This window comes from Magallana gigas, chromosome 9 (genome assembly GCF_963853765.1).
Source record: "Magallana gigas chromosome 9, xbMagGiga1.1, whole genome shotgun sequence".
NCBI classification, from domain to species: domain Eukaryota; kingdom Metazoa; phylum Mollusca; class Bivalvia; order Ostreida; family Ostreidae; genus Magallana; species Magallana gigas.
The window spans coordinates 35,827,726-35,844,249 of record NC_088861.1 but is presented as its reverse complement, the minus strand read 5'-3'; the positions used below and the strand labels follow the sequence as shown (position 1 = coordinate 35,844,249).

Below are 16,524 nucleotides of genomic sequence, written 5' to 3'. Positions count from 1 at the left end.
GGGGCCACAAAGGGGGGGGGGGGTCAATATTTCACATATTTGTTAGCGTTCCTCAAATGAGCGCTGTGACTCCTGGGCCTCTAATTTCGTGATCTTGTGGTATATAAAATATGGTAAAAGCTGTTGAAAAAGGTTTTGTTTCTAATATAAAATGTATTTAAAAAATCAGTTTTGTGCCGGAATTTTTTTTTATCAGTTGGCCAAAAATGAAAAAAAAACACGCATTAAAGTAAAATTTTAAAGATAAAATATAGCAGACTATATCTTTACCATGCATAGATTCATTCTGAAAGTGCATCAAACCTCCTGACATTGATTAAGAAAATAAAAACAAGATACACGTGGACCACATCGCATACCCAAGTTCAAAAAGCACTGGCAAGAACACGGAAGTACACTGCTAAATAAAAGAATTATGTATATCATTCTATTTCAGCACAAAACATGTGTTTAACTTCAGAAACCGACCCAGGAGATTGTTAAAAAATCAACATTTGCTATATTCATTTACAAATTAGGATGTTTTAAACAAAGTTTAATTGAATTTAAATTATTGATCTCCTTTTGTATAAGTTTTGCACTTATTTCACTTTTGGAAAGAAATTGGAATTAAATGTAAACAATTTATATATTCCTATCCATAATGATAATTTTTTACACATTTTAAGGATATGCAGGACACTGATCACGTGAATATCATTGATTTGCTGCTTTGATTTGCTAATTCTGTTATAATTGGTGATTTGATATTTTATGATGTTTTGATGTATTTTATCTATGACGTCAAACATGATTTGTTAGATTCCACCGTATTTTATGGCTCTTAACGTAGCTCGCGGGTTTGCTGACGTCACAATAGGAATCGATGTAAAGAGTCGACCGTCATAGTAAACTCATAATTTTTTTTTAAAATGACAAATGAGATATTTAGAAGTATAAAAGATAATATCTTAAAAAGCTTATATGCGGTTTATGACTGTTTATACAGAGATTTATAATATCAAGTGCTGAAAATTTAAAGATGTCACATACATTGTCACATTTTGTTCTATAAAGATAAAGAATGAGTTTGTGTTAGAACTCTTCCATTTAAAGTCATGTTTTAAAATAGAATGAATGCATTAACTTCGCTTTTTTTTACAATTATAATTTCCGTAATTATCTGTACTACCGATTAAATTCTTAAATTTCTTTTGACTTGAGATAACTGTTTTATTCGATTACTTACTTATAATGTCAGTTGTTGCCTAGCATTTTATTTTTGCATTGATTGACTCAGAGTTTCATAAAAACAAAAATAGCAATTTTCTGTATCTTTACAGCCTTACATTAACTGCATTTGATAACATTCACAATAATGTCTAATAAGCATTTACATGTTCTAAAATGTGTTAAACAGCTAGTCTTGTCAATAAATGCATTCCAGTTTTGGTGTTCTAAGAAGTAAGGAAATGATGACGTCAGGCTAACGTCGTAATGAAAATATAAGGTTTTGAGAAATCTTTTAAATCTTTAAAGTTTTTTTGCCAAAAATTGGCCGAGAACATATACTGATATTTTTTCATGAATTGATTCATAATTATCTCCTCTGTTTTTGTGTTGAGTATGATTAATTTCGTCTGAATCGTTTAAAAGTATGGAGCATAGTTTTGTAATGCGTTTCTCGGTTAAAATGTGCATTTTACTATATATTTCATTGAAATGGCGTTGCTTGATTTTATCAATGACACTGTATTTGAAACACAATAACATTATTACCGCGCAGACGAATCTTAAATAAATTTTAGAAATAAAACTATAAAACCTATGGATCACGTGGACAAATTTTCAAGGTAGGTTTTCTCACAAGCAGGTAAGCCCGCGAGCTACCTTAAGTAGTCAATGTCACAAATACTTTAGAGAGACTTCAGGAATCTAGATTTATTTTATTTGCTCGTAACAGAGAAACATTTTAAAAATTCTAAAAAGAGGATAGGCGCACTGCTTATTACAGTATCCCCCTAAAATATATAAATGGTAAGAAAGAGGTCGTTAATTTGCAGAAAAAAAGAGATTGTTTTATGTTTCATTTTTTTGAATTTAAGAGTCTAAAACGGTAATTTTAAAGTGTGTGTTTTAATGAATTATTTTGGCCCATCATAAATTAAATTGAAATTTTATCAAATTTGACTTTAAAGTCATTATATTCAGTTTTTAAACAGGAAAACATTGTTAAAAAATTAACAATTTCAGTACAACAAGGTAAAAAAAAAAATGGGTATGAAATAAGTATGTTTCGCTAAGAACATTCTAGTGTCTTCAACTTTGACAAATAAAAAAATATCTATTGAGTAATTAAGTAATAAATGAGTATCATCATCCTGTTCCTTCTTAACTGAATTTGATCTATTGGCTCTAAAGAAGAGAAATTACACCCCTAAAGCATTATATCATATGAAACAACATTGTCGAATATGATACACAGGAAAAATGTCCATATGTATAAAACATGTGTTTAGTACCACACATGTTTTACACATATTTGATATAAGTAAAACACGTGTTCAAATTTATACATGTATAATATATGTATAATTTATATGAAAAACACATAAATATACATATATTTCACGTGCGTAATATTTCATATATGTTCTACATATATAATATACATGTTTTTGACACACATGTAATATGAATATTTTACATGTATGTTGCATGTGTGATGAGTTACATAGAAAATATACATGAATATTCTAAATGCCAAAGATTGAAAAAAATGTGTGATGAATGATGGAAAGTAAGACTACGAATAGATCATTTATAATGTTTGTCCCAACAATGAAAAAGCATTTTTATATCTGTCTATCTACCACCCATAGTAGTAAAGAGAACAACTCCTCCATGAAGATAAAATAAGTCATTTATTGAACATAAATGACAATAAATAAATTGGAAATGTACACATAAAAACCTGTTGCATTATTAGTACACAATATGTCCAGTTAAAAACATGCAACTAGGCTTACAGTCCTACTAATATCTTTTTCTCTATTCATTTTACGCACATTCACCATCAATTTTACAATTATACATATACAAATTTGTTTACTATGGATGACGCACTGTACATTTTCAGAAGTGCAGCTTGAAAAAGTTACAAATATTGAAGAAGGAAAAGCTGATTTATAAATCTTGAAATCAATAAAAATGAACAAGTTTTAGAATCAATTCAAAAAATTACAAAGTTATAAATGCCTAATGATCTTTCTTAAAATCTAGAATCCAAGATGGTTTTTTTCCTAAAGAAGAATAAATGCATTTTACATTATAGCACAACATGTATGGCAAGTAAACAGTTGATTTAAGAATACAAAAAAAATTAAAAACTATATTTGTGAAATCCATAATTTTTTATAATTGAATATCTATTTTTCTATTGTGTAAACAGATGTCTGTATAAAATGCATATGTGAACAATTCTATTTTTGGGACCAGAGAACATGCACATTTTTGCTCTGTATGAGACCATTCTAAAATAAATATTGACAGATAGGTTTTTAAATTCAATATAATTTATGCATTTCAAATGAATACATGAATTTTTATTTTTTATTTAAAATAAAAAAAACACCGGTAGTTTTTAGACTAAAATTGATCACAAAGACTTAACAATAGATAATACCTGTCAAAAACATTGGTCTCTGAATGATAATTTGTTACCAAAGGTAAAAATGTGGCTAAAATGTTTATTCCAATTTTAATTCTATTTCACAATAAAATCATAATGACTATCTACCCAAAACAACTTTATCTCCTGCATGTAGAGACGTTTACATATACATGTACATCTACATGTATCTATGGAATCAATTCAAATATTGATGTTGTGATCAATACATTCAGCACAACATTCATAATTTGAATTGATTCCATATGTAAGAGTTCACATTTCTGTGTCTTACAATACCAATTTCATTAGAGTTAGTCTTTGTCACCCGACAGCTGCTATATTTGCAATTGTGAAAAATGTGTTCCAACTGCGATAGCTTGCTAGGACTAACAAAAATAAATGTGTCTTTTAATTTAAAAGTTTTACATCTAGTCTCTGTTGCAATTCCGGTCTTTTCCATGATTTGTAATTTGACTGCATTAATGACCTCTGCACTCCTTTTTCTCTTTATAATAAGGCCCTCTTCAAAAATCCCAACGGCTACCTGTTAAAACGCACATTCCAAAATAAATGCCATTTCAGACATCAGTTCACAAACACCATTACTTTCTCAAAATTTAACTTAAATACCAGTACATCGATGTAGCAGGTAAACAGTTATTTAAAACATAAACAAGTCAAAAAAGGCTTCACGGTAGTTTTAAAAACATAACAACAAAGTTAATTTCATTGTGACTTTATTAAAAATATCACAGAAATAAACTTTGGCTATTCTGTATGAGCATTTAAATAAATACATATGTATCTCCAAATGTGTAACTGTACATGATTTATAATACTTGCAGTATATTTTACCTCATTTTGCGATGAAAGATACTGCACAGCATCCCCACTATTTGCGAGCTCATTTTTCCTTCTAGTTCTTGCAGCTTTTCCTGTAAATATGACTGCATCCTGTGGAGAGAAAGCTGGTACCTCCATCTCTGTACAGAGCTGGAGGAAAATTCACTCCTCCATTGCAGCTGAAATAACCTTCCCATTGGGTTTCCTTTTCAGTTTCTTAATTGGAACTCCTCCCTCCTCCTCGGGCATCTCTCCAATAAACTGGACTATTTCATGTTGTTGCCCTAAAGTCCTTGCCTTTTCTCCAATACACACCCTGAAACATTACATCTTAGCGTTATAAAGTAATACATATAAGGTATCTCAACCATATATATTGTTTTATTTTATAACCTTTAATATCCATCCATGTATTAAATACTCTGATATTATTTGGAAGAATTAGAGTATAAAATGACTTACCAAAAGAAATTTTCAATAATGTTATTATCTAAACAGTGGTTAATTAATGAAAATTGCATTAAGGTTTATGGTAACAAGCACACTAAATTGATACTATGAATATCAATAAATGCTCTCATGAAAAAAATATTCAATCATTAGGAATAGAAAAACTATGGTATTTAAAACAAATTCTAAACCTGTTAGATTTTTTTTAATTTATTGATTAAAAGCAAAAGGAGAAAATCTTCAAGAACAAGAAAATGTCCTGCATTAGCTAACTTAAATAGAGAATTATGTAGTAAATCTAACATGACCAATCATTATTCACAGGGAAATATCCACCAGAAATCACATGGTTTAGCAACGTCATGTGCGAAAATGAAATTGCAGTGTTTCTACTGCTCTGTTTCTGGTGTTGGTAAAAGATATCATTGCGTATAGAAGCATGCTTTTTTTCAAATCCATCTTCTGTGTATCCTTTTGGAGGGCCATGTCTTCTGATATCATCAACCTTCAAAACATTAATAGAGACCTTCACTGAATAATCTGTAATGTACAAGGATGAATAATTTCATTTTACCATAAACAGCTCAGCTATCATGATTACCAAGTGACACAGTAGATGTGTTTTGACTTTTTTTTTCAATTCCGGTGCATGCTCATCAACAAGTTGTAAATACTTGTTGACAAGATGTTCTGCCTCTACATTATCTTTCTCAACGAATTCATCTTTAAGAAGAATTTTCTGGATCTGAAAAGCATTTCCTAATTTACACTTTGATGACTTCAAATGTATTCAATAGAAGTTGGGACAGGATGCAGGATAATAAGTATAAAATGAATATGTACATAAAATTTATACAAGTGTAAACATTTTCATGTAGTCAATAAAAGATGATATAACAAACAGATATTGAATCATTTACTTTTCAAGATTAGTAAACAAGGGTTACGGAAAAAGCCTATACATATCCAAGTTTTGCAATGTAACATTTCATGTGTATGGTTTTACCTCTGCAAGTGTAGTCAGCATTTTCAAATGTTCCCGTGGTATGCCAAAAAAATGCAAAATTGATTGGGGCAAACTGCAACTAATGAAAAATCCTCCCATTTAATTATATAGACATGACATATATTTTCTGTGATTTTCATTGTGCAGTTAATTATCATTTGCAAACATAATAGTTGTTCAAAAAGAAGCTTTAAATAGGACTATAATTATTTAAACTCCATAACAAGTTTTATTTCGTAAGAAAATATTAAACAAATGACTGTATATATAAATATATTTGTGGGGATGTAAATTTGAAGGCAAGGTTTACCCACAAATTCAACGATTATCTGGTCTCCCACAAACAATGATGATTCTACAGTATACATTAATTCTACACAACAAAGAAAGCATATCCGTAAGTATTGCATGAAGTCTTTGCCTTGGCGACTGTTTATGGAGGAAAAAAAGTTGTTGGCAAAAGATTCATTTATAAGAGAGGAAAAGTGAGCTTGCAGTCTTTCAACCTTTTAGTCCGAAATTGATTTCAAGATGTACTTCACTAAGTGTTTGGTGAGGCCATGAGGTAAAGGAAGCCAACGGGAATGTCCCTGGAATGATAATACATCACCAATAATGTTTTGTCTTAAGTCTAAAAAAAATACTCTTCATCTTTTCTCATAGAAACCCACGTTAAAAAATTTCTTGATGCATAAGATTGTTCATACCTGTGAGGATTTAACACATCCTAGTTATGGTTTTTGTATTCCTTTACTCCTGTCCGTTGCCTTAATGTAAGTTTTTCTGTCTCCATACTTCTCATATTAATTCTTTTTATGGTAGTCAATGTCTTAGTTGGTGTTGCTAAACGTGGAACGGAAAACGGAGCGGAACGGAATGGAAAATATCATCACGTTTATCGCTTTAAAGGGTATAGACTGGCTAGAAACGATTTACTTTGTATCTTTTATTTATATCTAATGAATGATTATCAACATGTTGCTATTTTATTAATATTCATATGAATGTCTATAAATTATAGCATTGTATTCATTCGGCTTTAATTTAGTACGAAACGGAAAAATCAAATGTATACAAATTGTGAAACATGAACATGATTAAACGAGCAAATAAGCTATAACTTTTTACTTATTTTTCTTACATGGTATTGCTGGCATTTCAGCGTAACGTACGCAGTTAGTGAAAGCGTTTTATGCGTGTTTTGATTATTTTTATATTTCAAATATGATGTACATGTATATACTTACATCAAAATTGAATTTTCGGTGTTCTAGACGATCTTTTATCATACAGACGATACAGTATCATTGAGATGGAAGAAAAAAACCCGTAGGACTGACGTCATTAAAAATTAAAATATAGTAAAAATAAATACCCGGTAATTTATAAAACTAGTAATTTGTGAAACTAGTATTTTTAGCAATGCAATTTTGTTTACGTTTGCATTACTAAGCAGTTGTTTGTTCCAGCAGCTATATACATATGATCCGAATAGAGAGCTCTAGACGTTGTCTGGTTTGTTTTTCCGATTATACATTGGGACTATAGTCTGTCGATACCAAAATATTCATGCAGCACATTGGACGATTTATAATGGAAAATAATGACATCTTTTCTCCATTTGGTAGTCACTCAGAAGACCTTGCACTATTTTTCAACACCATCATTCGGGTCTGTTGAAATGCAAAACCCCGTAGACTTCTTCTTTAGCCGTGTATTAATACCAGCTGATAAGCTAGAGAGGACGTTTTAAAGAAAGAATAATGAGAATGTTTAATGCTTCTAAAAGAGAATCGCGTGAACCCTAAGTTATATATAAATATCGAGTTATTCAGCAAAAAGTGAATCGAGGATATTTTGGGACAGAATATAGTGGTCAATGCATGTACTTTTAATTTTGAGGAAATAAATATTCTTGAATAAATAATCTAATATTGCTAATCTTTAAAAAAAGATTAAAAAGGTACATAAAGTACATCGTTTTAGCAAGATTAACAAATCTATGAGGTAAATAACATTAGATAAGATTTTCCGTTTTCCCTTCCGTTACGTTTTCCGTTTCGCATTTTAACAACACCCGTGTATAAAGTGACTGATTTTAACACATGTCTTTGTTTTTTTGTTGCAATATTGATCGTCTGATGTTTATTTTTCTTAGCTGTTCCACTCTACAATGGACATTCAAACCTTCTTCCTGGATGGTCTGTGCAATTATTTGTACAGGCCATTCACTCCACCAGGAAATGTGGACATGAGGAGGAAGAAGATGACAGTAGCACTTGTAAGTCTGATTTTGTGTGATAAATAAAATATATAAATAAAAATCAACAATATTATGCATATATCTTAAAAGAGCAGGATCTACATTGAAATGCAATCTATAGATACTTAGTGAAATGTATTGGCTAACGATACAAACAATTGAACTTAACATGCAACCAGTCCCTTCTTTTGGACTTAATTATGAACAAATAAATTGCATCATATGCATGTACCTAAATATATATAACTATCTATTGATTTATACTTTATGAAAGAATTTTGCTTATTTTTTCTTCATCTTTCAAAGGGCATTCTTATCAACAAAAAAGTTCAATAAATGCGAGAAGTTCTGGCCAGAGTTTAAAGGTGCATGAAAATTATAATATTATATATACATAATTGTATAGTAAAAATAACACGTATGTAAGTTCTGTTACAGAAATGCATATATTTAATACAGAAAAGCTATATTTAGATTAAAGTGAAAATTTGATTCTCTAATTTTATCTTCAATCCATGAAATATACCATGACTATAAATTAACTTTAAATTTTTTTATGTCACCTGAGTTCTATACATCTATAAAGGAATACAATAGAACCAACTTCTGGGATCTTCTACAAGAAAAGGAAAAAAGAAGAATTTAGCGTTACCAAGATGTAAGTTAAAAGATTTGTTGTGATTTCTTTCTTTTTAAAACCTAATAAATCATATACATTTTTTGACCTAGATTACTTATCTAATGTATTTTTGTATGGATTCCTCTTTTGAAGCTAAATATATATATATATATATATATATATATATATATATATATATATATATATATATATATATATATATATATATATATATATATATATATATATATATATATATATATATATATATATATATACAGTGTAATAAGTGCATCCTGTAAAACAGACATGAAAATAATAACGAATTTTGGTGTTAAGAAACACTACATATGAATATATAGGTTTTCTTTTCATTTATAGGAACAAGAAAGAGAGAAATGATCAATTGTAACACGCGGTGATGAAGAATAAACTCCTGAGAACAAATTAATGAAGTTTTTGTTATTACTTTATTTTGATATACAAAGAATGCATTTGTAATAGTTTTATACTGTAATTCATACATTTATATCGAGGAATAGTTTGAAGCGAAGTGAAAATATGAAGCATATTTAATTTATTTTAAATGAAAGCTTAGGTCAACATATACCTTTATTATTGAAATTTGCTTACAAAAATTCATACATGAATTTGATATATAAAATGCAACACATATATTACACATAGAGAATATGTCTTTTACACATGTAAAATAATTCATGTATATATATATATATATATATAATATCTTTAACACATGTTTTACACATGTGGACATTTTTCCTGTGCATTGCATTGAATCATGTGATACGATATTGTAGGATTATATCATATGAAAAAAAATTGTATCATATGATACGATACTGTATATATATATAAAATACGATATAGTAATGTATCATAGGATGCACTATTGTATAATATGCATGATATGTATCCTCAAATCTTATTTTTATATCATATAATATGATATTGTATAAAACTAACTATATGATATTGTATCATGATTTAATATTGTTATGTGTAATATGTTACATTATGGTATGTTCCGTATGATACGATATTGCATTGGATAATATGTTATGATAAAATCTTCCTTCTGTATTTATAATTTTCCGGCCATCGATCTTTCTTTCCTAGATAATTTTTTAAATGGCGTAAGTTTCAAATTTTGGTTTGTTATTATATCATTAAGAGTGCAATTGCAACGCTTAATGATATAAATGTTTATATCATTAGGGGTTGACCTTGTAGCTTTTTGCTTGTTTCATTAAGCGTTAAATGTCTGCTTTGCATTCGCGACTATTAAAGATAAAATTGTATCATTAGGCGGCGATTTATCATTAGTGGTTGATGTTGTCAATTGTTAATGCAAGAATTTATAGCATTAAGGGTTGCAATTGCAACGCTTAATGATATTTGTATCACTAAGCGGCGTTTAATCATCAGAGGCTGATACATATCAGAGACCAACAAATGTTTACATTATGAATGTTTGAATGCATGGAAAAGTATAAATCTGTGTGAAAGTTTAGTCAGAATAAGTGTAGCAATAGAACCCACCACACGTGTTATCTTTATGTCCGATACTATTTCACAGACATAGACAACAAAGAAAAATATTGCTGGTAGGGTCACTTATTTCAATTCATATACGGTCAATATTTGTTGGTTCTAGGTCAGTACGTCTCTTCCCACGTAATAAGTTCGATACATAATAATTATTATATAATAATACCCCCTCCAAAACTGCTCCTGTCTTTGCGAAACATTGTACTAAGCCTAAAAATTAACAGTACACTTAATAAAAAATGCTTAATAAATGCAACAATCTTTGAGTACACCTTATACCACAATAAAATAATCCAGTTGTGGCATATTTATATTATATCACTCATAAGACAGAGTACTGCGATTTGAATGTCAGGTGTAAATGACAGACTTAGATCAATGACCTTAGAAGCGTAACATCAAAGCAAAAATTAAAACAGTGCACAATGAAACGAAAGTAAATGTGCAAAAAATTGGAAGTGACTGCATGAAAATCCAAAAAGGAACAAAAACAAAATATACTACAGAAAAAACATAATGGCGTTTTGTTTGTTGCGGTGCTGATCAATGGTAAGATGAATGGTAAGGAAGTAGGGAAAATGGGCTAATTAAACAATGCTGCTATGAATACAAACGGAATGGCAACACCAATTATTTTTAACCAGACTGTAGGCCATTAGGGTCAAATATTAACACCATATAATATACATGTATTTTCATTAGTATGGAATACAACACAGAATTGTGATATGAGCTAGTTTGTGGTCAGATGACAGCGGTGCAATCTTAGTAAAAATTATTAGTCAAATTCTCGAGATGTCATTGAAGAAGCGGATCATATGTTAAAGTCCTTTTTCTTCTAGTCGCGCAAAGATGCAGTCGTTGTTTGTCCACAATGCATAAAATGAGTTTCCACATTTTGCCTTAGAGATTATTAAAGTATATATGAATTTTCCATTACATGCCACTTACTTAAATGATGTTTTAGTGATAGAACGAGGTAAGATCAATTATTTACACTAATATTCACGTTACCAAGCCCATGAAACTCCAAGCGAAAATCCCATAAAATCACGCAAGAACTTTCATGGCTGCTGAAAAAGACGACTGGTAAACATGCTGATGTATGTTATCTGGTTTTGATTTATATACGGTTAGTTTGTTCAAATTGAATTAAATAATCATTTTTTCTAAAGGAATTCAAAAATAAATTCGTTCTTTTCAGACCGAAGTCAGTCGTATTAAAAAATTAATTTTGCACCATTACGGAGATCTTTTGGAATTATAGCCCCCTCCAGTAAACATCAGATATAAAAAACCAGAGAGGGTTACATTATTGAAGCTAGGTGTTTATGCTCATCAGATTCTTTTTTAAAAACGAATGTACATACGAACTTACATGTACATAGAATTTATCATAATGCTGGTATTTGATATTCTATTTAAAGGCTGAAATCTTTTAAAAATTATCATAACATTAATTTTTTAAAACTATTTTCTTTGAAAAACATACAAAATTTAAAAAACACTATTTAATTTATTTGTCTTTATTAAACTTGTATTTTGAAATGTGTAAGCAAATTTAAATAAGGTTAATTTCGGGCAAACAGAAAAAAATGAAGAAACGTCTTTAGTTAACTAAAACAAATTTTAAGGAGTTTGCCAAAATTTTAATTGCAAAATGCTGCAAATATAATTGATTGTCAGGTAAATTTTGGCTTAACAAAACAGGTTTACAAGATGATTGCCACTACGGACAAAGATTAGCAAACAACCTGAATAGTTTTCTGGTAAAATAATCATTTTGCGTCAAATGTGCTGCAAATAGTCTGGATATATGTTCCTGAATAAACATCTTTGCAAGACTCTATTTTGCACCAAATTGGGAAATGACTGCACTCATTGCTAAAGCGCTTCTGTTTTCCGATCATAGATAGCGCACGACGTTGAACAACATTTGGATTATATACAGTTCCGCGAAAGTCAGGGGATGCGTAGATATCTTTGTAGAAAAGGTCTTTAAATCGAACGACAATTTCCTCTCTCTCAATCGTTTTGGAAGCAAAAGGGCCACAAGAATTATGGTGCACAACAACGCATTTCATTGTTTTTGTGGTATGCGTATGTGTCATAATAACCACTGCATAATGCCAAATATCATCCTTTAAGTACTTAATGATGTCCCCTATATTAACATCATTTTTGCTCTCAATATTTTTGCATGGCATACATATACACTTTACACATTTTACATCATTTCTTCTTCGTTCAGGTTTCAATATTGATTCAATATATGACTGCATACTTCCAGATAAAAATGTCGCTACCTGCAGACTAAACATTTTACCTGTAGCACAGTATGTTGCAAAATGCTCACAGTTATTGGTGAACAAGTTGTAGTTGTACGAACTGGGATCCATTCTGCTTTCGTTATAATACTGTTTGGCACGTTCAGCAGTTTTCGTTTTTGAAAATCTATAACTATAGTGAACCACGCTTAGATATTTTACATGAAACTTAATTGAAGAACATTTGAGGATTGCTTTTCCTCCCAAAATCGATCCTCTGAATATAGATGCTGCAAAAAAACCTGAAGTTGTATTCGCTGATTCAATTACTTCAAATTCACATCCACCTTTTGTATTTGTAATTATCCCATGATGATCGTAAAAGCGCCTATGCCAAACCACGTGATCACCAACATTTAATTCATCAGCGGAATCTACCCGCCTCATTTCTACACATATCGTGTGGAATGGGTCTCTTTCTTGTGCGATATTGTTGTGCGTTGATGGCAAAGAGGCTGTATGTTGTTGGCTATTTCTTCCTCTTACAGCTTGGAGGATATCTAATTGTCTGCCCTGGAAAAAATTGTGAAAATTACAATCACTTAATTTGATATTGTCATTGTATTTTTATTACATTTCTCGCCTTCATATATCTGGTTTTAATATCAATAAAATCTTTCTCGTCATAATCTATAATCAAATAACTAAAGAACTGACAAAAGTTGATTTTGTTGATTATTAATTATTTTAAAGTTAAGGAAATGTAATATCACTTGGTAAATATTCTTAGCTGTATTTGAATAGTACGCACATTTTTTCTTACCATTATAAATTATCAGACTTTTCCGACAAAAATTCCGATTTAAAGAAGGAAAACGCCGTTTAAAAGCGCTGTGTAATAATTAAAGATAGAATCAACGCCATCAAACTCTACGATGCATTATCTATTAGTAATCGAAATATATCTGGAAAATCATATTCAATAATTTTATTAACAAATAAAAAAATAACAAAGTCTCATTTACACCAGTATTGGTTCTATCTTTAGATTGAGTAGTTTCCCCTTGATTACAAACGCTATACCGCTCTAGATATTAAAAAAAGCATACCAACCTTATTGAAGTTTGGTGTAGGAATAACAAGAATACAAAAAATATTTAAATTGGTCGTACCATTTAAAATCGACTATTTTTAAGGTTTTTATGAATCGGTGTCCTTAAAAAATAATGCTTCTAAATACATTACATTGAATTTATTGATTATATTCGAGTACTAAATCTCCTCAGCCGTGATGATTTCTGCTAAGGTCCAAACAGCGTTTTACTTACGGTTTGCCAGAGTAACTACGTCAGGAAGTTGATTAAAATCGACTCACAGAAACGACAATATAATAATATTGTGCTTTGCATTATAGTCCAAAAGAAATCGACTCTTAAAATACCGGTTATCTGAACATAGTCTAGCACTAATTTCTAAAAAGAGCTCTAAAATAAGTTTTAACGGCAAATAATATTATTTGGTCCAGCATGGGTTTTTTTATCATAATTAAAGTATGCTGAGTCTGAAAAAATATGCTAACCTTTACAAAAAGTGAAAATAAAAAGTTAATATTTCTGGAACATTAAACACTTGTACTTTATTGTTTATCAATTTCACTTAAATTATCAAAGAAAAACAGTTAAACTTTCAAACAGCTTAATTTGTTTGAACCCTTCCGGTGAGGACCGGAAATTACGGTTGACTAAATGAAAGCGATTAAACACACTTTCTGTAAAATGTCTATTATCTATATAAGTTTCGTGTATTGATCACTTGACTTTCTGAGATCTCGTGGGTAAAACATTTATTTATAAAACGCTTTCTGAGATATTTGAGATATCTCACCGGAAGTAGAATTTTTTGTTTTTATTTAACATCGGATACATGATATATATCAGGATTATTAATTATATTTCATTTCTATATGTATACGAATTCAATGAAAAAGAAATAATAATTTTTGAAGTGCTTCCCGTGACGACCGGAAGTTATGACGAACAAAACTAAATAGTTTAAAGACATCTACCAGTATAGGTCTATAATCCTATAAAGTTTGAATGCTCAAGTCCTTATCATTTTTGAGATTTCAATGTCACAAGCTTTTTGTCGCGGAGCAGGAAGCGGACGACAGGAAATGAACTTTGAAAGAATAAAAAATGGATACTTGAGATATAAGTTTTTTCTATCACTCCTGAAAATTTCAAGAAAATCTATCGAGTCATCTCAGAGAAATCGTGTGTACAAAAAAGGGGAACAAAATTTGTACCCAATTTTTGAGCCATAGTGAGCCCTTAAGAATGGCGCCACTGGCGTTACAAAAAACAATAGGCATAACTTCAGCCTATGGTCTACCTATCCTGAAAATTTCATATTCATATCTCTGATACTTTGTGAGAAGAAGCGTGCACAAAATGGGTCGTAAAAGTTACAAAACAAGCGATAAATCGGTACCGGAAGTGACGACGTTAAAAACATTAAAAACAAAATAAATTCAGATCACTTCCAATCATCTGTGAAAAAATGGTGCAAATCAGTTGGATGTTTTCCGAGAAATCGCGTGCACAAAAATTGTGGAAAAAAAATAATAATAAGAAGAAACTGTACGAAACTATAAGTTTAATAACTTTTTTAAACACTTTTCCTATATATTTCTATGTTAAACTTTAAACCCCTCTTGGGGCCCAAGTTTTAGTCCGGGAGTCATAATTTTCACAATTTAGAATTTTCACTATACATGCAATATTGGCATTTCTGGTGCTGTGGTTCTTGAGAAGAAGATTTTTTAAAGACATGCACCCTATTTGCACTTTTTTTTTTACAATTATCTCCTCTTTTAAAAAAAAGTTGTGTCCTTATTGTCTCCTTTTTTAAATTAAGAATCCCTTTTTCATAAGGATGCTTTTCCCAGGTTTTGTTAAATTTTGTCCAGTGGTTTTAGAAAAGAAGTTTGCAGACAGACAAACAGGCAGACAGACAGACATGGTTTAGGTGAGCAAAAAAGTAAAGCGACGACACTCGCCATCTTTGATTTCATGAGGGGGGGGGGGGTGAATAAACAGTTATCTTTAACAATTAATCCTCTTATGTCTACCAGTTTCTAGCAAGATCTAAGTTGCAAAATATCCAGTGACTTTTCTTTGTACTTTATCTATGTATACATGCCGTATTAACCTTCCACTGACGTCATACGTCCTCGATACCAGATCATATTCATCGACAGCAAAGCAACAGAGTTTGCATCAAGCGACGCAACGCCTAGCGGTGGCTCTCCATATAAAGTCAGAGATGTTACGAATGCATACGGTAAGTCCGAAGAAACCGTAAGTTGAATTATCGCGGATTTTTAAATTGAATTACAAGAAGATAAATATATAAAGTGGTGTGTTCTTGTCATTAAATACGCATTATTTCCCTTTTATCTCCGACTACCGCCATATTAGTTGTTGATTTTTATTGTTCTGTTCATCGCTACACATCTCCTATATAAGGCCGATAGCACTATTCATGTTTCACCGCATTCAGGTATTTCATTCACCCGAACACATTACATCGGACGAAAAGACTTGTAGAAACGCGTTCTGAACAAATGAATTATAACAACCACTGCACTGGTAAGGACTATTTTAAGAAGTACGAAACAAGACAGACTGATATCCAGAAACACAAATTTCAAAATCTCCGATAATTGTAGAACGTTTTCCTGTGTAAGTTATAACATGCGCAAACTACACACTGTGGCAGATCGTGCAATGACCGCGTGGATTTTAGAAACGGGGTGTTTTTGTAGAAACCTAGATGTTACGTTGTTACTTT

General features: G+C 30.6%; 2 long non-coding RNA genes across 2 annotated transcripts; both read right to left on the bottom strand.

Moving 5' to 3' along the window:
- Positions 1 to 3,062: 3,062 nt before the first annotated feature.
- On the bottom strand, positions 3,063 to 5,442 carry LOC136271124 (uncharacterized). The gene is made up of 3 exons (XR_010708956.1): positions 5,249 to 5,442; positions 4,508 to 4,811; positions 3,063 to 4,196 (listed from the first exon to the last, which is right to left on the bottom strand). It is a non-coding gene; the product is annotated as an uncharacterized lncRNA (long non-coding RNA).
- Positions 5,443 to 5,949: 507 nt separating this feature from the next.
- LOC136271827 (uncharacterized) lies at positions 5,950 to 8,699 on the bottom strand. The gene is made up of 3 exons (XR_010709813.1): positions 6,659 to 8,699; positions 6,458 to 6,541; positions 5,950 to 6,030 (listed from the first exon to the last, which is right to left on the bottom strand). It is a non-coding gene; the product is annotated as an uncharacterized lncRNA (long non-coding RNA).
- Between the last annotated feature and the right edge of the window lie 7,825 nt (positions 8,700 to 16,524).